The sequence below is a fragment of the Macaca thibetana genome, chromosome 5 (assembly GCF_024542745.1).
Source record: "Macaca thibetana thibetana isolate TM-01 chromosome 5, ASM2454274v1, whole genome shotgun sequence".
Classification (NCBI taxonomy): domain Eukaryota; kingdom Metazoa; phylum Chordata; class Mammalia; order Primates; family Cercopithecidae; genus Macaca; species Macaca thibetana.
Window position 1 is genome coordinate 106,555,792 of NC_065582.1, and position 24,019 is coordinate 106,579,810.

At 49.1% G+C, this 24,019-nt stretch overlaps 1 protein-coding gene across 2 annotated transcripts in view; it reads left to right on the forward strand.

Moving 5' to 3' along the window:
• Window positions 1-19,605: 19,605 nt before the first annotated feature.
• Window positions 19,606-24,019, forward strand: part of PDGFRA (platelet derived growth factor receptor alpha) — a 64,433-nt gene continuing 60,019 nt past the window's right edge. Inside the window, exon 1 of one of the 2 annotated variants that reach the window (XM_050790525.1) lies at window positions 19,606-19,878. The gene's annotated coding sequence lies outside the window, so the exon portion shown is untranslated. Of the gene's footprint in view, window positions 19,879-22,506; window positions 22,649-24,019 lie in introns of those variants that run through there. The other variant, XM_050790526.1, reaches the window with a different exon arrangement.

Here is a 24,019-nt window from a genome sequence, read left to right on the forward strand (position 1 = left end):
CAGGGTTAAGACTCTGTCAAAAACAAACAAACAAACAAACAAACAATGTATTTCCTAGAAGACCCAAACCCTCCCCCAGGACTTAAGCCACACTCTCCTTCTTCAAGAACCCTCTTTGGGTTCCCCTCTGACGCTTTTTTCTCGAGGCTCCTGGCTCACAGACAAGCTCTGAGCTGCCTGTCTATTCATTGCTTGGTCTGCCACTCAGCCCCTCGCCAAGTCCACTTTCGGCCATGTTTTCCATGTATCTTCAGTGAGTGTCAAAATTCCATACCCAAAGGTGATATTTGACATTATTTTGGCTGGGCATGGTGGCTCATGTAATCCCAGCCCTTTAGGAAGGTGAGGAGGAAGGATCGCCTGAGGTCAGGAGTTTGAGACCAGCCTGGATGACATAGTGAGACTCCTGTTTCTACAAAAAATTAAAATTAAAATTAAATGGGCATGATCATTCATGCCCATAGTTCCAACTACTAGAGAAGCTAAGGTAAGAGGATCGCCTGAGCCCAGGAGGTCAAGGCTGTAGCAAGCCATGATCACACCATTGCACTCCAGCTTGGGTGACAGAGCAAGACCCTATCTCAAAAAGGGTCAATGTACACATTGTCTGAAATACACTGGATTCATTCATTCTTTCTTTCAAAAAACATTTGTTGAATGCCCAGTATATGCCAAGCACTGTCTGGCAGGCACAGGCACTAGAGTGGCTTATGAAGTAATGAGGCTCCTTGTTTTCATGAACTTTATACTCTAAAAAGAAGAACAAACAAATAAACCAAGAGATCAATATGTACCTATAAACTGTGGGTCAGTGCCATGTGGTAGTCCTATGATGAGAATAAGAACAGGAAGGAGGGGTCAAGGACTTCCCTCCTAAGGACAGATATTAAATCTGAGATAGGAGGGGTAGGGAGGAAGGCTAGCGAAGAGGTGGGAAAGAAGGTGGATGGAGGAAAGTTTTCCAGGCAGAGGAAAGCAGTCTGCAGATCCAGATGTGGGAAAGAGCTTGATAGATCTTAAGAAGGAAAAGACCATTGTAGAAAGGAAAAAGAGTGGTATGAGATGACATTGGAGAAGGTAGGCAGAGCCACATTTAGATGTCTGGGTTTTGTTTTAAATTCAATGGGAAGCCACTGATGGCCACTAAGTAGGAGGTGACATTAATCAGATTTACGAAAGAGCATGCTGCCCATGAGAATGGCTAAGATTAAAAAAACATCAAATCTTGGCAAAATACAGAGCAAATGGAACATTCATATCTTTCCAGTAAGAGTATACATTGGTATAAGTACTTGGGAAATTGGCAATATCTACTTAAGTATGCATACCCCATGCCCAACAATTTCATTCCTAGGTATATTTCAACAGAAATGCATACATACACTCACCAGAAGAAAGGCATGAGAATGCTCATCGCAATATTACTCATAATAGTCAAAAGCTGAAAATTACTCAAGTATCCATCAAGAGTAGAATGGGTAAATAAATTGTGGTAAATTCATACAATGAAATACTTCCCAGGAATAAGACTAAACAATCTGCAACTATAAGCCACAACATGGATGAATTTCATCAACAAAATGTTGAATAAAAGATGCCAGGTACAGAAGAGGATGCATGGGATGATTCTACTACATAACGTTTTAAAGCAGGAAAAAGCAATCTCATGGTGTTAGAAGTAAAGATAGTGGTTCCCCAACCCAAATGCTCATCAATGACAGACTGAATAAAGAAAATGTGGTACATATACACCATGAAATACTATGCAGCTATAAAAAAGGGTGAGTTCATGTCCTTTGCAGGGACATGGATGAAGCTGGAAATCATCATTCTCAGCAAACTACCACAGGAACAGAAAACCAAACACCGCATGTTCTGAACACATGGACACAGGGAGGGGAACATCACACACCAGGGCCTGTTGGGGTGTGGGGAGCTAGGGGAGGGATAGCATTAGGAGCAAATACCCAATGTAGATGACGGGTTGATGGGTGCAGCAAACCACCATGGCACGTGTATACCTATGTAACAAACCTGCATGTTCTGCACATGTATTCCAGAACTTAAAGTATAATAATAATAAAAAGAGAGTGGTTCCCTTGGAAAGAGGTAGCATGGAAGGGGCATGAGTGGATGTCTGGGATGCTGGTCATGTCTTATGTATTGATCTGGCATTGGTGACATGAGTATCCTCTTTTACGTAAAACCACTGAGTTATACAATATACGTTATATTTCAATAACCTACATATAACTTGCATAAAAAATAAGACTTTTTTTTTTTTTTTTTTTGAGATGGAGTTTCACTCTTGTTGCCCAGGCTGGAGTGCAATGGCGCAATCTCGGCTCACTGCAACCTCCACCTACTGGGGTCAAGCGATTCTCCTGCCTCAGCCTCCCGAGTAGCTGGTATTACAGGCATGCACCACCACGACCAGATAATTTTTGTATTTTTAGTAGATACAGGGTTTCAACATGTTGGTCAGGCTGGCCTTGAACTCCTGATCTCAGGTGATCCATCCTCCTCGGCCTTCCAAAGTGCTGGGATTACAGGCATGAGCCACCACACCAGGCCAAAAATAAGACTTTATGTTTTAATAAGGGTACCCTGATTGCTGTGTGGAGAATGAATGGACAAAGGCAGGAGTTGATGTAGGTAAGCAATTGGAAGGTGATTCCTGGAGAGAGGAACCTCTTGAGATTAGATTGACGCTGTGGAGCAACAGAGGAGTGGACAGACTTGAGAGACTCTTGGAAGGTAAAAATCAATAAAACTTGCCATTGACCAGGCATGGTGGCTCACGCCTGTAGTCCCAGCACTTTGGGAGGTCAAAGCAGGTGGATTGTTTGAGGTCAGGAGTTCGAGACCAGCCTGGCCAACATGGTGAAGCCCGGTCTCTACTAAAAATACGAAACTTAGCCAGGCATGGTGGTGCACACCTGTAATCCCAGCTACTTGGGAGGCTGAGGCAGGAGAATTGCTTGAAGCCAGGAGGTGGCAGTTGCAATGAGCCAAGATCATGCCGTTGTACTCTAGCCTGGGCCACAGAGTGATAATCCACCTCACACAAAAAATTAAAAATTAAAAAAAATTAAAGCTTGCTATTGGCCTGAATGGGAGTTAAGAGAAAAGGAAGAACAAAGTAGACTACTAGATCTGGGGCCTGGGCTACTGAGTGGTGGTGTTATTATTTGAGACAGGAAAGTCTAGGGGAGAATCAAGCTTGGGTGAGAATCTACAGTTCAGGACTCAAGGCTTCCCATCACGTCTATTGGTGCAAGGCTGATTTTAGAGGAAATGGAGAAAATCAAAATGACTCAGGACACCTATAGCTTTGCCAGCTTTGACAAGGACTCTCTGGACAAAAAGAGGGAACATTCACATTCCAAAGAATTTTCTTCCTAGGATTTCACAGTCTCTCCTCCAACTCTTCTCCACTCCTTTAGCTCTGGATCTGACAAGCAAACTCCTGCCACCAGAAAAGTGATGAGGATATCCTTGCATTCCTCTCTCTTGGCCAGAAAGTGAAACATTCCCATGTCTTCTTTTTAGGTCAGGGAGTGTTGCAATTAAAGAAAAGACTTTTCCTAGGATAAGAAGGAAAGGAAACAAAAGTACCAGCCAGAGAACACAAAGTGGACGGAAAACGAAGAGTGTTTTCTGAGCTGCCCAGGTTCTGACCCAAACAACACAATGTTGAAAGAGCTGCGATGCTGGAGCTGCAGGGTGCAGGTGGGGGTGTCTGGGGCAAGGCAGGAGAGGGCATCGGGGATCCTGTATTATATGGTAGGCATGGTAGGCTCTGCAGAGGATTCTGGCACTCAAGCTTATAGTCATTGAACACCTTTGAATAGCACAGTGTGGTTCACATTTCAGAAGGATCCTTATGGTAGGACTGTGGGGGGTGAGGAGAAGAGGTAAAAGATTGGAGTTGGGAGATGTAGTTAAGAGGCTGTGACCATAGTCTGGACAAGCGAAGGCAAGGACTTGAACTAAGGCCCTGGAGGCAAGAAGGAATGAAAGAAAGACCTGGTGCCAAGAATGATTTGGGAGGTCAGTCTGGAGATTTCCCAGTTTAGGGAACTGGGCAGATTCTCATGGGGAGGGGGATGGGTTAGTCAAGGACAATGTCCAGGCTGAAGGGACCCTTGGAACTGTGACATCGACAACTGAGATAATACAGGACAAGAAGGAGATTTACAGGAGCTTGAATAGGATTTGTTGACTCCTGTGATCTGGTGAGAATCTAAATCCTGTCTCGCAAAAGTTGTCATTGTTCTGGTCAATCGATGCCCCACCCAGGCACTGAGTCACTGGTTCCATGCATTTGTTCATATGCTAATTTGTTCATGAACTTCTGGGAAATTACTTTCTATTTCTTATCTCCTCGCTGTTTCTTCCTGGTCACCAAGTACTCAGCCTTGCATGTAGAAGGTACTGTATCCAAATTACCTTTTGAATTTAGTGGCATTTATACAGTGTGAACCATGATGCTAGGAAAAAGACACAGGAGACCAGTTGTGGTGGCTCACGCCTATAATCCCAGCACTTTGGGAAGTGGAGGCTGGCAGACTGCTTGAGCTCAGGAGCTAGAGACCAGCCTGGGCAACATGGCCAGACCCCATGTTTTCAAAAAACACAAAAATTAACCAGGTGTAGTGGCACACGCCTGTGGTCCAACTACCCAAGAGGCTGAGGTTGGAGGATTGCTTGAGCCCGGGGGTTGAGGCTGCAGTAAACTGTGATTGTGCCACTGCACTCCAGCCTGGGTGACAGAGCGAGACCTGTCTCAAAAAGAAAAAAAAATAAAAAGACAAAGGAACACTAAAAAGACAAAGGAACACTAAAGCCCACCCCATTTAGATGAAAGGAGAAAAAGAATGTTTTCCTTTGAGTTCTTTGGTTAGCAACTCTGTCCCCATTATGTGCACATAAATTATTTCAAATGGCAAAGAGCACAATGATGTTTGAGATATCATTGCTGGGAGCCAGGAGGGTCCCTGTTCTTTCCTTATCTGAGTATGACAGTAGCTTGAGTAAATCAGTGACCTCTCCTACTCAGTTTCTTTTTTTCTTTTTCTTTTCTTTCTTTTTCTTTTTTTTTTTTTTTTGGAGACAGAGTCTTGCTCCATCACCAGGCTGGAGTGCCCTCTGGGCTCACTGCAACCTCTGCCACTCAGGTTCAAGCGATTCTTATGCCTCAGTCTCTTGAGTAGCTAGGATTACAGGTGTGCACCACCATGCCTGGCTAATTTTTTTTATTTTTTTATTTTTTAGTAGAGATAGAGTTTCACCATGTTGGCCAGGCTAGTCTTGAACTCCTGGCTTCAAGTGATCTGCCCACCTCAGCCTCCCAAAGTACTGGGACCACAGGCATGAGCCAGTATGCCTGGCCTTCTACTCAGTTTCTGTGTGCAAATGGTGATAAATCACTGCCCTTTCTTTCCGTGGCTGTGAGGATCATCAAATAAGCTCATATATTCAGATATGCTTTGGAAGGAGTAAAATGGCATTGGAAATACCGGGCCATATAAAATGGAATAGCAAAACTAAACTGAAAGGAAATGACCTGTATACTTCTATTGGTCCATCGGAATTTTGGAAGTATCAGGGTAATTGAAATGTTTATTTTTCATTCAACTTTCAAGTAAAATGTAGACCCAGCGGGTGTTTATCCTCTAGGTGGTGTGTGTGATTGCACGTGTGACACAAGGATGAGGTACTTGTCACACAGCTTTAGAATGAAACTTGAAAAGGTTACAGAGAGGGCTGTGAATTTTAACCTGTGCTCCAAGATGGAGTACTAAGCAGCACCTATCAGAAAAGCTCTTCCTTCATCCTCCGGGTGCGGTGAAAAGGGAACTCCTGAATCTCCAATCCCACTTTCTCAGGTTCTATTAGTGGCTTTAGTGAAAGCAAACAGGACTCAGACAGGCAGATAAGATAACCACTATCTGAAGTGTGAGCCTGCAGTTTTAAATTGCCTATTATTTGGAAATACTTTCAGTCTCATTTGGATGCTAAGGGCAAAACTTAAATCTGTGACACATAGCCCTAGACAACTTGTTTATTAAATGTGCAGAATAAAGATTTGATGCAAACTTCTATGGCAATAAACTAGGTTCATGGGTGGGTATTAGGTTAAACCAAACGAATTGCTGACATTCAAGGGATTTTTGGCTGCAACAGTTACATAGGCCAGAACTGCCTAATCTAATCCAGATTCTGTCACTGGCAAATTCGAATCACCCACAGGAATCTTTGACAGAATTTATATTAGTCATTCCTTACTTTTTGTGTGTGTGATAGTCTGGTATGTCTCTAATTGTCTCAAAGAGTATTGAAGTATACCTTAAATCAAGTTTACTTTCATGTATCTTTATAAATAAAAATATGTCATTGCACTCTTATTTAGTACAATGTGTGTTAATGTTAGAGAATAAACACAAATCTTGGAAATCATCATGATCATGCCTGAATTTGACCAGAATAGAGGCAGGCATTAAATCTGAATTAGCAATATCTTGTGTGTATGTGTGTGTGTGTGTGTGTGTGTGTGTGTGTGTGTGTGTGTGTATGTGTGGTGCTACTGGTGGCTGTAGCAACATAACCACAAATACATGAATCTTGTAGTTGGATAAATCATTTTGATTCAGCCAACCTTTATTTTCTCAAGTGAACAAAATGCGGCTTTCCACAATAACAATAATATCAGGTTTTTCACAGGGCTGCCATAGCATAGTATTTGATAATAAATATTTTCTATAATGAATGCTTGTTTTAGAATGTTGTTTTTATGGAAAAACCTCAGAAAGTTAAATCTTTTAATTCCACGATGAAGACTAGTCTGTCAAAATACTGTTTTTGTGATAATAAATGCAAAACCTACTATGCCATTTCTTACCAGCAGCCAAGTTTTTTTTTTTAAATGTTTGAGAATTTCAGCAGTTGATGCAAAGTGGACATTATGAGCCACGGATCTATGTTACAGGAGTCAATTTTAGACATTTAATTTGAGTGGAATTTGAGTTTAGCTCCTCCCTTATCTCTTTGAAGTTGCTGGAGCCCTGTTGCATTTTAAATCTACTCAAAAGTGCCTATAGGAGCAAGACCCGCTGGTCGCAGCCACTGATGGAGTTCACAGCCAACCCTCTCCCCACTCCTGTCCCTATGCATTTGTTCATGCAGTTCCCTCTAGAAGAAACACACCTCTGGTCGTTTTTCTCTCTCTCTTTCTCTCTTTTTCTTTCCCTTTCTTTTTTTTTTTTTTTTTTTTTTTTTTTTTTGAGACAGTCTCACTCTGTCGCCCAGTCTGGAGTGCAGTGAAAAACGATCTCGGCTCACTGCAACTTCCATCTCTCAGGTTCAAGCGATTCTTGTGCCTCAACCTCCCGAGTAGCTGGGACTACAGGCATGCGACACCACGCCCGGCTAATTTTTATATATTTAGTAGAGACAGGGTTTTTCCATGTTGCCCAGGGTGGTCTCGAACTCCTAGCCTCAAGTGATTCGCCTGCCTCGGCCTCCCAAAGTGGTGGGAATACAGACGTGAGCCACCGCGCCCCGGCCCGTTCTTCTTCTTCTTCTTCTTTTTTTTTTTTTTTTTTTTTTTTTTTTTGAGACAGAGTCTCTCTCTGTCGCCAGGCTGGAATGCTGTGGCTCGATCTCGGCTCACGGCAACCTCTGATTCTCTGGTTCAAGCGATTCTCCTGCCTCAGCTTCCCGAGTAGCTGGGATTTACAGGCACGCGCCAGCACATCCAGTTAATTTTTGTATTTTTAATAGAGACGAGGTTTCACCATGTTGGCCAGGATGGTCTCGAACTTCTGATCTCCTCCCGCCTCGGCCTCGCAAAGTGCTGGGGTAACAGGCACGAGCCACCGCGCCAGGCCCGGTTCTTCTTACTCTTAAAGGCAGCCCAGACAGCAGCCCAAGAAGCCCCCCGCCCCGCCCCCCCAAACCTTAGTTTGCGTAAAGCGCCTTGATTCCGTGTGGTCATGGCTTTATATTTGTCCCTCTTCCAGCTGAAATAACTTGTGCGCCTATATAGGGCCTGGCCCGCGGTGGAATGGTCGCGGCTGCAGCTGGAATCGCATCACTTCCTCCTCCCCTCCCCCAGCACTGACACACGAGCCCCAGTGTCCTGAGGATGACTCCAAACAGCGTCGGGCCTTCAAGTGGAACCTCAGGCTTGTTGAGGAGTGGCCTGGAACTGCACCAGATTTCAGGGGTGCCTGGGGAGGCTTAGAGATGGGAGACGCCCTGACTTGGTTCCTTTCCAGAACATTTGGGAACACTTGGCTTGGTTTCAGGCACCAAAATGAGGACTCGCCCACGGTGGACTTAGTTCTGAGGTGGCCTCTTGCTCCCTCTAGTGGTTTAGAAATCACAGCCCTGCAGGAGGGTCAAAAACGGGTCCGGTTTTTCTCCGAGGAGGAATCCTCATTAACCATTTAGACATCTACTGCACAGTGAAGTCAATTCATGAATACGTTTCTGAGCAATCCAATAATTAACCAAATGCACACACAATAAGGACTTTGGACCGTCTTGTGGGATCCTTGGAGGACCTTGGATTCATTTTGTAATGCAAACCTAACATGCTGTTAAGTACCCAAGGAATAATTGAAAATATGCTTTAATCAAAGCCAATCACCCTGTCATTGTCAGCCTGTGAAACATTAGCTCATGGAGCGGGATGACAGCACGCAGTTCTCTTATCGCTCCAAGATAACTCCACCAGGATGACAGAGAAGCATCAGATTTGGAGATGTCACTAGTCTGGAGTCTCAGTTACATTCAAATTTCATGATAGCCTATCCTTGGGGAACTGAATTGTCTCTTTTGAACAAAGACAATTTCCTAGTTGGGTGAGTTCAGTCATTTTGTGATTCAATATCAGATCATTACAGTTCCTTTGGGACATAAAAACTATCGTTTCTAGAGACAGAGGAGTGTACTTTGCTATGTATGTTCCTGTCCTATACATACACTTCTTATGCGACATATATTTTCTGAATGACTTAAAAATAATAGCTGAATGTGGCATCTTTCTTCAGAATTGCACGAAGCTTTAAATATCACCTACTGTGGGGTGCAGCGGCGCATGCCTGTAATCCCAGCACTGGGGAGGTTGTGGTGGGAGAATTAGGCTTGATTTTCAGAGTTTGAAACCAGCCTGGGCGACATTGGGAGACACTGTCTCAATTATAAATAAATAAATCACCTCCTCAGGGAAGATTTCCTGAGGCACCAGACCAGCCTGGGCTTCCCACAGTGACGATGGCCTCCCACAGCACTGGCTGACCACAGAGCACTGGTCGTGCCTGCCATTTAATCAGGGCCTGGTTTGTTTTCCGTCTGCCTCCTCTGTCCAAAGCTGAGCTCCATGGTTGTTTGTCCATGACAGCATCCCAGAGTATAGCACGGTGCCTGGTATAGGCGGTGCTGAATAAATATTTGTCAACTGATACAATCTAGCGGGGGTAAATGCTGAGGAGACAGACTGCAGAGGTGAGCTGGTGCTGATTTTTTTTTTTTTTTTTTTTTTTTTTGAGACAGAGTCTCACTCTGTCACCCAGGCTGGAGTGCAGTGGTGCCATCTCAGCTCACTGCAACCTCCGCTTCCCAGGCTCAAGTGATTCTCCTGCCTCAGGCTCCCAAATCGCTGGGATTGCAGGGGGCCACCACACCTGGCTAATTTTTGTATTTTTAGTAGAGATGGGGTTTCCCTATGTTGACCAGGCTGGTCTCGAACTCCTGACCTCAGGTAATCCACCTGCCTCAGCCTCCCAAAGTACTAGGATTACAGGTGTGAGCCACTGTGCCTGGCCTGATTCTTATCTTAGGGCTGTGAGGGAACCCTTCATTCAAATTATCAGCAAAAAGAAATACCTTATTAAAGACTCAGGATAGTGAGGTGCAGGGCTGAGATTAGCACCCAGGTGGCCAGTGCACATCTGCAACCACAGTGCAGCGAGAGAAACCCAGAATTCTCCCACTCAACTCCCAAGACAAGCAGGAATCACCATCCCCTGGCTCGTGGAGCTGCATTTCTTTGCCAAGGGCCTGACGGAAACTGTCCTAAGCTCTGGGGGATGGTTTACCAGCAGGACTGTCCTACTATCTTAACATGTGTGGGATGTTTACCTTTCCAAAGGCATTTAAAAAAAAAAAAAACAAAACAGACTGGAGTGCAGTGACATGATCTCAGCTCACTGCAGCCTCAGCCTCCCGGGCTCAAGAGATCCTCCTGCCTCAGCCTCCTGGGTAGCAGAGATGGCAGGTACATGCCACCACACCCAGCTAATTTCTCTACTTGTAGGTGAAATGGGGTTTCATCATGTTGGCCAGGCTGGTCTTGAACTCTTGACCTCAAGTGAGCCACCCTCCTTGGCCTCCTAAAGTACTGGGATTACAGGTGTGAGCCACCGTGCCTGGCCTCTAAAGGCATATTTTTAAAGCACTGAAAATTAAACAATAACATAAATACCTGGAAGCTCTGGAGGCAGCAAAGACAGAGGCCAAAAGTGTGCAGACTGTAAGAATAGAATAAAGAGTAAGGGTAAGACTATAAAGAGGAATGAAAATATGAGGCCAGGTGAAAAGATAGGGAAAAGAGAATGAATGTGTTCCTTCTTATGTCCTTCAGTTTTCCTTCAGTATCACTGACTATCCGAAGAGAAATTTAGTTAAACAGGCAGCATGTATGAATTGAATGCTGGGAAAGAAACACATAAATTTAAAATCCCACAGGAAAATTATAAATGTGAGCAGGTCAGCAGGGAGGCACCCAGCCTTGGTAGGCCTCCTGGGATGTCATGTAGCTGAGTGTGTGTTTTCAGCCCCGCTATATCCCAGGTTTCATTTTTGAGTGAGGGTGATTGTATCTGGAGTTAGAATGAGTAAACCCTTTTTGACTTTATTAGGTAGGATTGTTAAGGTTGGCTGTAAATAATAGGAAAAAAAATCAAAATAAGTGGCTTAACAAGAGAGAGAGAGAAGGTAGAATTTTAGGCCAGGCACTGGCCTACATTTGTGGCTCATGCCTGTTATCCAAGCACTTTGGGAGGCCAGTGCAGGAGACCAGGAGGTCGAGGCTGCAGTGAACCATGATTTCACCAAGGCACTTCAGCCTGGGCAACAGAGTGAAACCTGGTCTCAAAAAAAAAAAAAAAAAAAAAAAAAAAAAGAGGCTGGGTGCAGTCGCTCACACCTGTAATCCCAGCACTTTGGGAGGCCAAGGTGGGTGGATCACCTGAGGTCAGGTGTTCGAGACCAGCCTGACCAACGTGGAGAAACCCCATCTCTACTAAAAATACAAAAAAAAAAAAAAAAAAAAAAAAATTAGCCAGGCATGGTGACGCATGCCTGTAATCTCAGCTACTCGGGAGGCTGAGGCAGGAGACTCGCTTGAACCCAGAAGGCGGAGGTTGCAGTGAGCCGAGATTGCGCCATTGTACTCCAGCCTGGGCGACAAGAGCAAAACTCCATCTCAAAAAAAAGAGAGAGACAATTTTCTCTCTGCTCGCGTGGCTGACTCGCAAGGGCGCTGCAGAAAGACAAGAAGCCCAAGAAGTCAACCTGGAAGTTTCATTTGGACCTTACTCATCCAGTAGAAGATGGAATTTTTGATTCTGGAAATTTTGAACAATTTCTATGGGAGAAGGTTAAAGTCAATGACAAAACTGGATATCTCGGGAATGTTGTTCACACTGAATGCTTCAAGAAAAAAATCACATTCTTTCTCAGAAACAGTTCTCTAAAAGGTATTTGAAATACCTTACCAAGAAATACCTTAAGAAGAGCAATCTTCATGATTGGCTTCGAGTGGTTGCATCTGACAGAAGACTTACGAACTTCATTACTTCCAGATTAGTCAAGAAGATGAATCAGAGTTGGAGGACTAGGCAAAGGCTTCCCTTGTAGGGCTTTGCTTATTAACAAAATAAATGAAGTATATGTGAGAAATACCAAGAAATTGGCTTTTAGTTTATCACTGAATAAGAAAAAAATTGCACTCTTTAAAAAAAAGAGACAATTTTCTTTCTGCTACATTTTCAAGAAAGCAGGAGGAAGATTATCAGGCTTTGTTTGGTGCTTAAGGGTGAGGGATCTTCTACTTGATAGTACCACAGTGCACAGTTTCCCTTTTCAAGGTGGCCTCGTAGTCTAAGTTGGCTGCTGAGGCCCCACTCACACACCTGCTTTCTATTCAGCACAAAAGACCAGACTGAGAAGGATGCATCCTTTATTTTAAAAGCGCTTTTTAGCAGTTGTACTCACAACTCGTGCTTACGTCCTGTTGGCTGGAACTTTTCTTCATGACACATTGACCTGCAAAAAAGTTGGTGAAAGGAAAACTTCTGTTCCAGGGCCGGGGCGGGGGTGGGGTGGGGAATAAACTGAAATTAAAAATCAAGGACTCTATTACTGAGAAGGAAAGGAGAATGATTATTGGAGGACAATATGCAATATGCAGTCTTCATCACTGGAATCGAATATATATTTTTTTGTTCCTGAAAATGAGTCCTGCCTCACTCTCTCCAGGGCATGGTGAGGGGCGGGAGTGGTAGCTGGTAGAAAGCTAGTGTCCTTAAGACAAGGATTGGCTTTAATCCTGCTTTGGGTTTTTGGGTGATCTGAAATCCAAATGTGGACACAAATGTCTATTTTTGTGTTTGTCTTTGAGACAGGGTCTCACTCTGTCACCCAGGCTGGAGTGCAGTGGCGCGATCTTGGCTCACTGCAGCCTTGACCTTCTGGGCTTGGGTGATTCTCCTACCTCAGCCACCCAGGTAGCTAGGACTACAGGCGCCCGTCACCATGCCCAGCTAATTTTTTGTATTTTTAGTAGAGATGTGGTTTCACTATGTCACCCAGGCTGGTCTCGAACACCTGGACTCAAGCAATCCACTCGCCTCAGCCTCCCAGAGTGCTGAGATTACAGGCATGAGCCACCGCACCCGGCCAAAAGTCTATTTAAGAGCACAAATGAGGGAAAAATAATCTAGCTTTGCCAATTATATTATCACTAAAGCTCTTACGTTGTAAAAAGTCACCAGACATGTTGTATAATGTCACTTCTTCCTTCCTTCCTTTTTCTTTCTTCTTTCCTTTCTTTTTTTCTTTCCTCCCTCCTTCCTTCCCTCCTTCCTTCTCTCTGTCTCTCTCTCTCTCTCTCTCTCTCCCCCCCCCTCTCTCTCTCTTTAGAGACAGGGTCTTACTCTGTCACCCAGAGCTGGAGTGCAGTGGTATGATCATAGCTTACTGCAGCCTTGAACTCCTGGGCTTAAGCCTCCTCCCACTTCAGCTTCCCAAATAATGTTGAATTTAGACGATAAGTTTACACAAGTCTTTAAATTCAACAACTCTCATCCTGTGGATTCAGAGACAACAGCTGACTATCCAGGAGATAAAGATTCCTGGCTGTTCCTTTTCACTATCTTCTTTGCTTATTGGAAAATGCTGGAGTTACCCCAAATTCTGTCCTGTTTTTTTTTCTCTCATTTTAATCCTTCTTGAGTTTTTTCCAATTTGTCATGTTTAAAAGTGGACTCATCTTTTCTTTTCTTTTCTTTTTTTTTTTTTTTTTTTTGGAGACAAAGTTTCGCTTTTATTGCCCAGGCTGGAGTGCAAAGGCGCGATTTTGGCTCACCGCAACCTCTGCCTCCAGGGTTCAAGATATTCTCCTGCCTCAGCCTCCCAAGTAACTGGGATTACAGGCTACTGGCTGATTTTGTATTTTTAGTAGAGACGGGGTTTCTCCATGTTGGTCAGGCTGGTCCAACTCCCGACCTCAGGTCATCCGCCTGCCTTGTTCTCCCAAAGTGCTGGGATTACAGGCGTGAGCCACCATGCCCGGCCGATCCTTTCCTTTCTAACCTTGTTCCTGGTTGTCCACCTACTGAGTAGACAGCACCAGCCATGGCCTCAGCCAGGTACCCCACTCTCCCTCACAGTTCACATTTAGCCAGTGAGTGCTAGGCTTTCTACTTCTTTCTCTCTAATTCACTTTTCACTTTCTCCAAGCTCCTGCCATCCGCCAGGAACAGGGAAGCATCCTCTCTTGTTTGATTACAGCAGGAGCCTCCCTATCTCCTCAGATCATCCAGGCTGATCTCGCTAAAAGTTCAACTCTGCTCCTGTCTTGCCCCTCTTTAAACCAGATTCTTCCATAGAATTAAGCCCAGGTTCTTTTGTCAATTGTTTTCCTTTTTATTAATAATAATAATTATTATTATTATTATTTTTGAGATTGAGTCTCACTCTGCTGCCCAGGCTGGAGTGCAGTGGTGCGATCTCGGCTCACCGCAGCCTCTGCCTCCTGGATTCAAGTGATTCTCCTGCCTCAGCCTCCTGAGTAGCTGGGACTACGGGCACATGCCACCATGCCCGACGAATTTTTGTATTTTTAGTAAAGACAGGGTTTCACTGTTGGCCAGGCTGGTCTTGAACTCTTGACCTCGTGATCTCCCCACCTCAGACTCCCAAAGTGCTGGGATTACAGGTGTGAGCCACCATCCAGCCTTATTAATTTATTTTTTAGAGATGGTGTCTTGCTCTGTCTCCCAGGCTGGAGTGCAGTGGTGTGATCATAGCTTACCTCAGCCTCGAACTCTTGGGCTCATGCAATCCTCCTGCCTCAGCCTCTGGACCAGCTGGGAATACAGGTGTGTACCACCACACCTGGTCAATTTTTAATTTTTTTGTAGAGATGGAGTCTCACTATGTTGTCCAGGCTGGTTTTGAACTCCTGACCTGCAGAGATGGGAGGATCGATGGAGCCTTCCATCTCTGACTTTTAACATGGTCTAGAAGGCCTCCATGAGCTCTATCTCACCTCTTTTTTGCTCCTTCCCCGCGGACCTTTACAAGGTGCAGCCATTCCAAACTCCTTTCACTTCTGATTATCTCATGTTCTCTCTCACCTCCCGGCCCATGCAATGAGGTTGCTCCCCAACTACATTCTTACTCCTCTTAGATTTGCAGAGAAGCCTTCCCTGAAAGAAGCCCTCTCCCACCTCCCAGATTGTGTTAGGCTCCTCCTGTGGCTGACTTCATTGTCTCCCTCCAACATTGCTTAGAACGCTAAGTTGCAACTTTATGTCTAATTGATTGCTCCACTAGTCCATAAAATCTAGGAGGAAAGGGCTGTATCCTCAGCCCTTGACACACGGCCTTGTACATCTTAAGTATGCATATGAACCACTAGGACAACCCTATAGGTTGTGCATGATTATTCCAATTGTTGTCATTGCTGTTATTTTAAATAAAGATGGGGGCTCACTATGTTGCCCAGGCTGGTCTTAAACTCCTGGGCTCAGGTGATCCTCCCACCTTGGCCTCCTAAAGTGTTAGGGTTACAGTCGTGAGCCACCTTGCCTGGTCAATTATCCCCCTTTTAATGGATGCGCAAAGAGTCGAGGTTCCACTGGTTTTCCACTGCAGTGTCTCTGCTGAAGACTTAAAAATAAAAAAAAAAAAATAAAAATCACAGGGCTGTGCTGGACTGCTGGGACTTCCAGAGGACAAGGCCCTCTCTTCAGTGAGGCTGATCTCCACAGAGCCAGCCCTCCTTCCCCTCCCAGCCACAGCTGTGTGTTGGAAAGCTGGAGGCCTGGGCCCCTAATAAAGAGCAGACCTCCCAATCTCCTCGTTCCCTCCCCCTCCCCTCACATGGTTTTTCAAATTAAAAGCAACTAAAAGGAAAGACCTAAGGAGCAGGAGAGGGCGGAGGCACAACAACATGTTTAAACCGAGGAAGGGGGCTCTCTGGCGAGGGAAGGGGTATCCAAAAGCCAGATCCAGAGGGTTCCAGTCCTACCAGTCTGTCCCAGCCTCTAAGGAGTGTATGGCCCACCGGGCTGGACTGGACCAGGAAACAAGTTCTTGTCCTCAGGTCCGTAAACAAGCTGTGGTGTTAGGAACCCTCTGCTTCTACTTCTCCTTGGAGAGCGAGCCCCTCAAACCCAGAAGAGAGGCTGCACCTTGAGATCCAGCCAACAACCACAGAGAAGAGGAGGTGGGTGCGGAGTCCTGGGGAGGGTAACTTTCACCTCAAGCTGCACAGACCCATCTCGATCTTTTTGTAGAATTCCTCCTTTTTCAAGACTTGTGCCGTTCTGAATTCTGAGCGTGCAAAGAGACTCCTTAGAGCTAGCTTACAAGCCTCAGCTGGGGCAGACCCGAGGCCAGGGCGTCCCTCTCTCTGCGAGGATCCCTCACATCTGTGCGTCGCCTCCACTACCTCCGGGCAAAGGACCCTTCCGCGCTGGACCCAGGGAGGGGGCTATTCCAGATGCAGCCAAGGGTTAAAGGGGGTGAGGGAAGGAGCAGTTCGCACCATTTTCTTTTGCAAACCACCAAACGGGCCCTTCGTTTTCAAACTGTGAAGCCAGAAACATCCTCTGTTCCCTTGCCCCGCCCATCACCATTTGAAAAAAATAATTCACAAGTTTAAACGTGATTTTCACAACTAACGGCTTTGATAACTGTTACATTCGTAAGGCTTCTAGAGCAAACGGACTTGAATTCTTCGAGGAAAGTACAATTGGGGGTGGGGCTGGAGAGCAGTGGAGGAGAAGACACAAAAAGCCAACTCAGCGGGAAGCGCCCTCAAAGCCAAAGGTGTGGCCCTCGGAGCTGCGGCCGCCCTCGCCCGGGAGTTGGGGCCGGGAGAACGGGCCCTGGAGGCAGGGCAAGGCACGGCGAGATTTTGCTTTTGTTTATAGTGACCGTTTTGATCTGGTTGTAAAAAGTTTACGAGGCCCTCTTTTTGAAGGTGAGCTCATCGACTGCACCTTTTTATGCCCTTGCTCCCAATTTCATGTCGCCTGCTGGCGTAGATGCGCAAGGCCGAGGACAGAACTGTCACAGTCCCTACCCTTTTCTCCTAACTTCCCGGCCCGGCTCAATTCGGGAGTTGAGCCTCCTTCCTCTCCGCACGCAGCCTCCCCGACTCCCCGTTTGGGGAGAAAACCCACATTCTTAACCCCTTGATAATCCCTTAAGGAAAAAACAAAACAAAAAACCCCAAGAGGCTGAAAATTAGAATCCGGGCGCGGGTTGAGATCTGCGCAGAGCTGCCCAGGCCGGTGCAGGTCGCTCCTCTCCGGGTACACGTGATGGCCTGGTACCCTCCTCCCACCTCCCGCACGGCGCCCAGTCAGAAGCACAGGAAGGGGAGAAAAGACCCGCAGCCCGCCTCAGGAGGGCAAGCTTTCTGGCCCCCTGCGGTTCCGGGGCCATCCCGGACCCAGGGCGTCGAGGGACCAATCTGGAAGGATCTCAGAACAAACACTGGGAGAACGCGGCAAGAACTCGCCCCGCCTTCACCCGACGCTCCGGACTGACTGCCGGGCGCAGACCCGACTTCTCCCGAACCAGCCTCGTACCAGCCTTAGAAGGCGGAAAACAGGATTCAAACCCGCCTATGAGCAGTGGTAGGGGCGGGGGCTGTAGGGGCAGGACTCGGTTTAAGGAACCAACCGCCTCGGTTCGAGGGTCTCCTGTCCGGAGGTTGCTCCTGACCACTGGGTTTATTTTGTTTTGCAGAGGAGGCAGATGTTGACCTCTCTTCTTTGCACAGTCTCTCCGCGAAATCTTCCCCCAACCATTTGCTTTCTTGCGCCACCCCCCACCGGGGCACTATCCCCGGAGTCAGCTCCTCAGGCCTTTAAACCTTCCAGAATGTCACACATGGAAACCTTTAACAAATGTTTGTTAATGGTCATAACAAAGGCATCATTCAAATTAGGCAGGTAATTACTACCAGAAGGACAACTGGGTGCTCGCTTGCTCATCCATTGCTTTCTGCTTTAAACTCCTGAGGAGTCGCTGCCTGCAGCCACTCCCGCCCGGGCTGCTTTTCGGGCCCCATTAAACTGCTCTGAAATGAACTGTGAAGTTACCATTTGTGGGCGGAGAGCGCTGGGGCCCTGCGGACGGAAGACCCTGGCTTGACCGGGCTAGCAGTGTCTCCGAAACAAAGCAGTCCTTCTGGGTAGGCTCTCTGTCTCGCCTCCTACCCTCTGGGGCAACTCGCCTAAAAACCCGGTTCTCTTAACAGCAAGAAGCCCAGCAGCCGCGTTTGCCTTTTATTCCGCACTCTGATTTTTTGGGGGAATCGTTTGTCCCGCTCATTTTCTACAAACATTACGGTATCCTGTTAGCATTCCGAACAAGGGGCTGTTCATATATTTGCCTTCAATGATTTCCTGAAGGAACATGTGGAAGTAATAGCGAGCTGTGCAGTCACCCGAGCTGAAGATGCACGAGAGCAGGTCGCGTAGAAGAGCTGGGGCAATGGGGCCCCCAGCGCAGCCCCAGGCGCCCTATTTCCGAGGCTGATACCCCAAGATCCTGTCCTAATTAGACACAGCACCGCGCCCGTTGGAGTACTTCTCTGTGACTCTCCTCTGTCCACTGCACTGTGTCCACTCCTGGTGAAGGAGGAGACGGCTGTTGGACGTGCCAGTCCCAACCTGGCCACTTTGGCCATTTTCAGAGTGCTTGTGTGGGGGTGGGGTTGAGGGAGAAGGATGAAGGATGACCCCCAACCCCAACAAGAGAATTCAAAAATCAGAGAGCGAGAAAGGTGAACGCGCTCCCATCCCCCGCTGTCGCTGGGAAGCCCCACTCTGCCCAGGTCTGGTTTCTGGAGCATCAGCGCCCCCTTTCCCTCGCCGGCAGGATCGTTTCCTCCCGACACTGGCCTCGCGCCTTGGGCGCAGGGTTTGGGGCTCAGCTGTCAACTCCGAAGCATTCGTAGGGTTCGACCCACTCGGCGGGAGGGAACGGAGGGAGAATCAAAAGGCACCCTCTCCCACGACGCGGAGGCGGCGGGACGATTCCCCAAACGCCCAAGCTTGAACTTTTTTGTATGCGAGTTAGAAGCCAGGGCAACCTCGCCCAGATAACCCCCAAAACAAAGGCACGACCAGATAAGTGACTTAAAGGGAGTAAAGGTCGTTCTATCGGAGAACGTTCCAAACCTACACAGACCCTCTTTTCTTTGTACCCTATTTCAGACTCCACCCAGTCTTGCACACACACACACACACACACACACACCACCCCACACACAAAACAAAAACTCATCGTTGTCATATTGGACTCAACAGTTTGCCTAATCCCGTTAAAGAACTAGCAACTATATAGCCCTTAGCCCTTCCCCTAAAAGACCCTTAGTTCAAAACCGCGCAACCGCTTGGAGATTTCTCCCGAGGGCCCTATTTCTAGTTGGGCCGAGTTTGTAGAAGGGACGTTTCTTGATTCTAGATTTATATTCTCTCTGGGTATTAAATGCAATTTTGTATGTTCCTTTTCTTGTTTTCAAAGAGAACACAAAACTATAGCAGTCTAAGAAAATAACCCCAAAATGGGGAGGCAAACTCATTCTGGAAATGATGGGCTGCTTGTAGTTTCACAAAACCGCTTTCCCGGCAGAGCACCAACACCTCCCCCTTCCACCCCCCCATCCCATCTGGTCGGCTTCTCCCCGCCCCCCAGTTGTTGTCGAAGTCTGGGGGTTGGGACTGGACCCCCTGATTGCGTAAGAGCAAAAAGCGAAGGCGCAATCTGGAGACTGGGAGCTTCGGAGCGCAGGGGAGTTTGAGCGAAACTTTTATTTTGAAGAGACCAAGGTTCGGGGGGGGGGGGCTTATTTCCTGACAGCTATTTACTTAGAGCAAATGATTAGTTTTAGAAGGATGGACTATAACATTGAATCAATTACAAAACGCGGTTTTTGAGCCCGTTACTGTTGGAGCTACAGGGAGAGAAACAGAGGAGGAGACTACAACAGATCATTGGAGGCCGTGGACACGCTCTTTACTCCATGTGTGGGACATTCATTGCGGAATAACATAGGAGAAGGTAAGGAAGAAGAAAAAATGATTTTTTGTTTATAAGAGAAGTCCCTGATCAGACTCTGGGACTGGAGAAAGGGAAGTAACTTCAAACTTTGGGCGACAAGAAAAAAAAATGGAGCTGGATTCCAAATGTGTGTCCAGAGAGGAATTTTTTTTTTTTTTTTCGGAATAAACTTCACTTGGGGATGGGTGGGAGATAACCATAGAATTAGAAAGTCTAGGGATTTTTTTTTAAACACACATTTTCCAGACCTATTTTTAAAAAACAATGTTTTTCTAACAACCCTATGGCCTCCCAAAGAAATTGTTTAGGCTTACATTTTTGAGGTTTCTTTTGGGAGTGGGGGTGGTGTTCATGAATACTGGGCCGAACACCAAGGAACTGGGGGTGGAGGCAGAGGTGTTTGCCCTCTTCTTGGCAGTGGGTCCTGGAAGGCGACAGGTTTTAAATGAGTGTTTTCATTCCTCGCCTGCGGTTTGGCGGGACAGCGCTGCAGCCCGTGGTGTGGAGCGCGGCTGGGGGACCAGGGGAGGTGGGGAGAGGGGAGCGCGGAGGGGGGCGCGGGAAGGGGTTGCTGGTCGCAGGAGGCGGGCAGGGCTCGGCTGGAGACCGGACCTCCGTGCTGGCCTGCAGCACATGGAGCCGGTCGAATGCGCGTAATTACTGGACGGCGCTGCTCTGGGTGAGAGTCCGGGCCAGATTTGGCGCAGCGGTGACGCGGCTGCGGGACAAGCAGAGGGGCGCGGGCGTGGGCAAGGGTTTGGGGCGCTCTGGAGGGGTTTGTCGGGTCAGTGAGGTGCTAGGGAGAGCGGGTGCCTGCTCGGCTGTACGCTCGGGTTGCACGCCCTAGCGCGGGGGCGACAGCGGCAGCGCGGGCGGGCGGTCTGGAATAATGACAAACACATTTGGCCCTGAGTGAAGAAGTCGATGTCGCCTCGCATTCCAGCAACTGGGATTTGAGGAATTTCGAACCGCACACCAAGGGGTCCTCATTGTGCGCCGTGGCCCCCGCCCCCGCCCGTCTCCCTGCGCCCCCTCCTCGGTGGAACCGTTTCTGCATTGCCCGGGGCTCTGCTGCCGCTCAGTTCTGGCCTCAGGCAGGAAGAGAGGAAAGGTCTCCAGGAAAGTGTCGAACTTCTTGTAAGTTAGGGACCACTTGGAACTGGGGAAATTTGTTTGCAGGTAAGAAAAAGGTGGGAGGTAAACTACATTCTCCCCCGGGCAACTGAGCCCTGGGCATCCCCTACCCGGCGCCCCTCTCCGCGCGGGGGTGCACGGCATTTGCCGTCTGCGCTCGCCCAGCGCTGCTCGGTCCTCTCTAGTCGCCCTTTTTCTCCATTCTTCTCCCTGCCGGGTTCAGAGCCGTCTGTGCGTACTTCTCCTTCCTCTGCTGTCTACCCCCATGGAAACAAGGTTTATACACGATTAACTCCGCCCGGCTGCGTCCGGGGAGCGGGCTGCGTCCGTTTGACTCTGAATATGTGGGATCAGCTGTTCTATTCCGAGAGGGTGACGGCCAGGTCGGAGCGACAAGGAGTGTGGCCCGACCCGAGTCCGGTTGCCGGAGGAAGCCAGGAGCCGGGGCCGGGCCAGGTGTGCGGGAACTGCCGGTGACCTGGCCTAGAGTCTTGGTCGGGAGGGACTTGCTGCCCAGGCCGGCTGTCCGTTGTGCATCCCTCCTGCAGCCAGAGGGCCGGTCCCGCACTTCGCTCCCCCAGTTCTGCTAAGACCTCAGGATGTGCGCAAAGAGTGCCTGGAAGAACTTGTCACTCACTCCATCTCCCTGGGTGGGAGGCAAGCATGGATGGGACCCCTATCAGGTCCCGACCGCCCCACGTCCGAAAAGCCCCGGGCTGGGCGGTGTGGGAAATGGCTTTTTGGCTCCGAGGCCGAATTGCTCAATGTTTTGGACCGACTCGCCTCGCCGCGGTCGCTCCTGACCAGAACTAGACAGATTTTTGGAGCAGGGAGAGGCATCCAGGGCAAACGAGGCACGACAATCCTCCGCAGTGCATCTCACCCAACAAACATCCCTCAGCCACAGAAGGGGAGGAAGGGGTCCCGGGCGTGCGCACCTCACCAGCCGCCGCGCTGTCCCACCCCCGACCCCTAATCTGGTCAATCTGGACCCCCGCACTGCCGAATTGCATCCCCTCCCTCTTCTCCCTCTCTCCTCGGCCTCCTCCTTTCCACAATCCTCACTATGAGGAGGCCCTGCCTCGCCTTCCCGACAGGCGCGAGGCCGAGCAGCCTCGCTTTGACGCACAGGTCAGGCCCTACTTCGGAGCTTGCACAGTTTTGGGTTGAGCCAAGTGCAGCTGGACCTCGTTCACAAGAGTGAGGAGGAACGAGAGTGGGGGGACGCCAAGAATGAACCCGTCGTTAGCCCCCGGTGCCCTGGCTCTTGTTTAAATCCTTAGATCGAGAGGGACTTGAAGGAGAGCCCAGGCTCCCAGCTCTCCGCCCCTGGGCCAGTTTCCTCTCGGGACGCGGACTGAGGAGGGATGCAGGGGGAGGGGCATTGGGCTGGGCTTTCCAGCTGCAAACACGTCTGGCGCCGAGGCGGGCCCATTTTGTGCCTCCTGGGGACAGACCGTGGGCGGCGCGCAGCGGCGGGACGCATTTTGGGGACGTGGTGGCCAGCGCCTTCCTGCAGACCCCGCAGGGAAAGGACTCCCTCTGACCTCCGGGGAGCTGCGACCAGGTTATACGTTGCTGGTGGAAAAGTGGCAATTCTAGGAAAAGAGCTAAAAGCCTGATCAGTGACCGAAAGGTGTGGGTCTCAGGGTCCCCCTGGTCTAACTCGCCGGGTCCACCCGCAGCATCAGCCTTGGGGCGGCAGATAATCTTTCGGTCTCGCCTGGGGCGCAAGATACAGGATCGGGGCAAATGGCTTCTCCCAACTTCGCCCTAGTTCAGTTTCTGCCAGATGGTTGTCGTTTGCTGAAGTGGCTCGGCGGCATTTCCTTTTGTTTTAAACTGATCAGTGAGCGAACCCGGGATGGGCTGAAAAAGTAGATTGTAGGAGGGAATAATGGGAACCCCGACTTGGGGCGCCTCCTTCCCTGCCTCCTGCTGCAGTTTCTCGGCCCCCGCGAAAGGGTAGCTACAAGCGCGGGTGGGCGCGGACTTGTCAGGGGGCAGAGGCGGCTAAGGCGCGTGTCGGGCAAGCTGGCACCAGAGGGCACTTTTTTTTTTTTTTGGACAGAGTCTCACTCTGTCGCCCAGGCTGGAGTGCAGTGGTGCGATCTCGGCTCACTGCAACCTCCGCCTCCCGGGTTCAAGCGATTCTCCTGCCTCAGCCTCCCAAGTAACTGGGATTACAGGTGCCCGCCACCACGCCAGGCTAATTTTTGTATTTTTAGTAGAGACGGTATCACCATGTTGGCCAGGCTGGTGTCGAACTCCTGACCTCAGGTGATCCGCCCACCTCAGCCTCCCAAAGTGTTGGGATTACAGGCGTGAGCCACCGCGCCGGGCCAGGAACAGTTCTTAAATGCCGAGAGGGCGCAGGCTAGCTCTCTCCAGCATTCCATGTGAGCCGCTACCCACTGCCGGGCGGCTCTCGTGCCCATAGGAGGCGCTGGCGAGCGCCTGTAACCCTAAACCCCTCGGCCCCTTTTCCCCCACCCGCCCGGCCTCTCTTCCCGCTCTCCCCCCTCTCCCCACACCCTGCCCGGCCCCCTCTCGGGTCTCAGTTGAAAACAATGCAAACGCCGAGCTTTGTGCCTGGGGCGCGGCGGCCTTTGCAGCTCTGAGGTACAGAGTGCGGCGCGCGCGGACGCAGGTCCCGGGAGCGGCTGGGCATCGCCACCAACCCCAGGACAACCGAGCCGCCGAGGGCGTGGTGGAGGCGGGAGGGCGAGCCGACCGCGCAGTGTTCCTCTGGATCCCGGGGTCAGAAACCGGACGGTGGCTGGGGCTGGACTGTCCGAGCGCAGAGCCTCCCGGGTGAAGTCTGCGCGCAGCACTCCCGGCAGCGCTGTCGGGGACCAGGAGCCTGTGCTGTGGGCTAGCGGGCCGGCGAGCCGGGTAAGATTCGCGGGGCTGTCGCGCCCTCTAGTGGGCTCTGGGGGCGCATCCCGCTTTCCCCAGCCCCGGGCGGTCGGCGCCCGGATCTCAGTGGAGCGCGGCGCTGGAACCC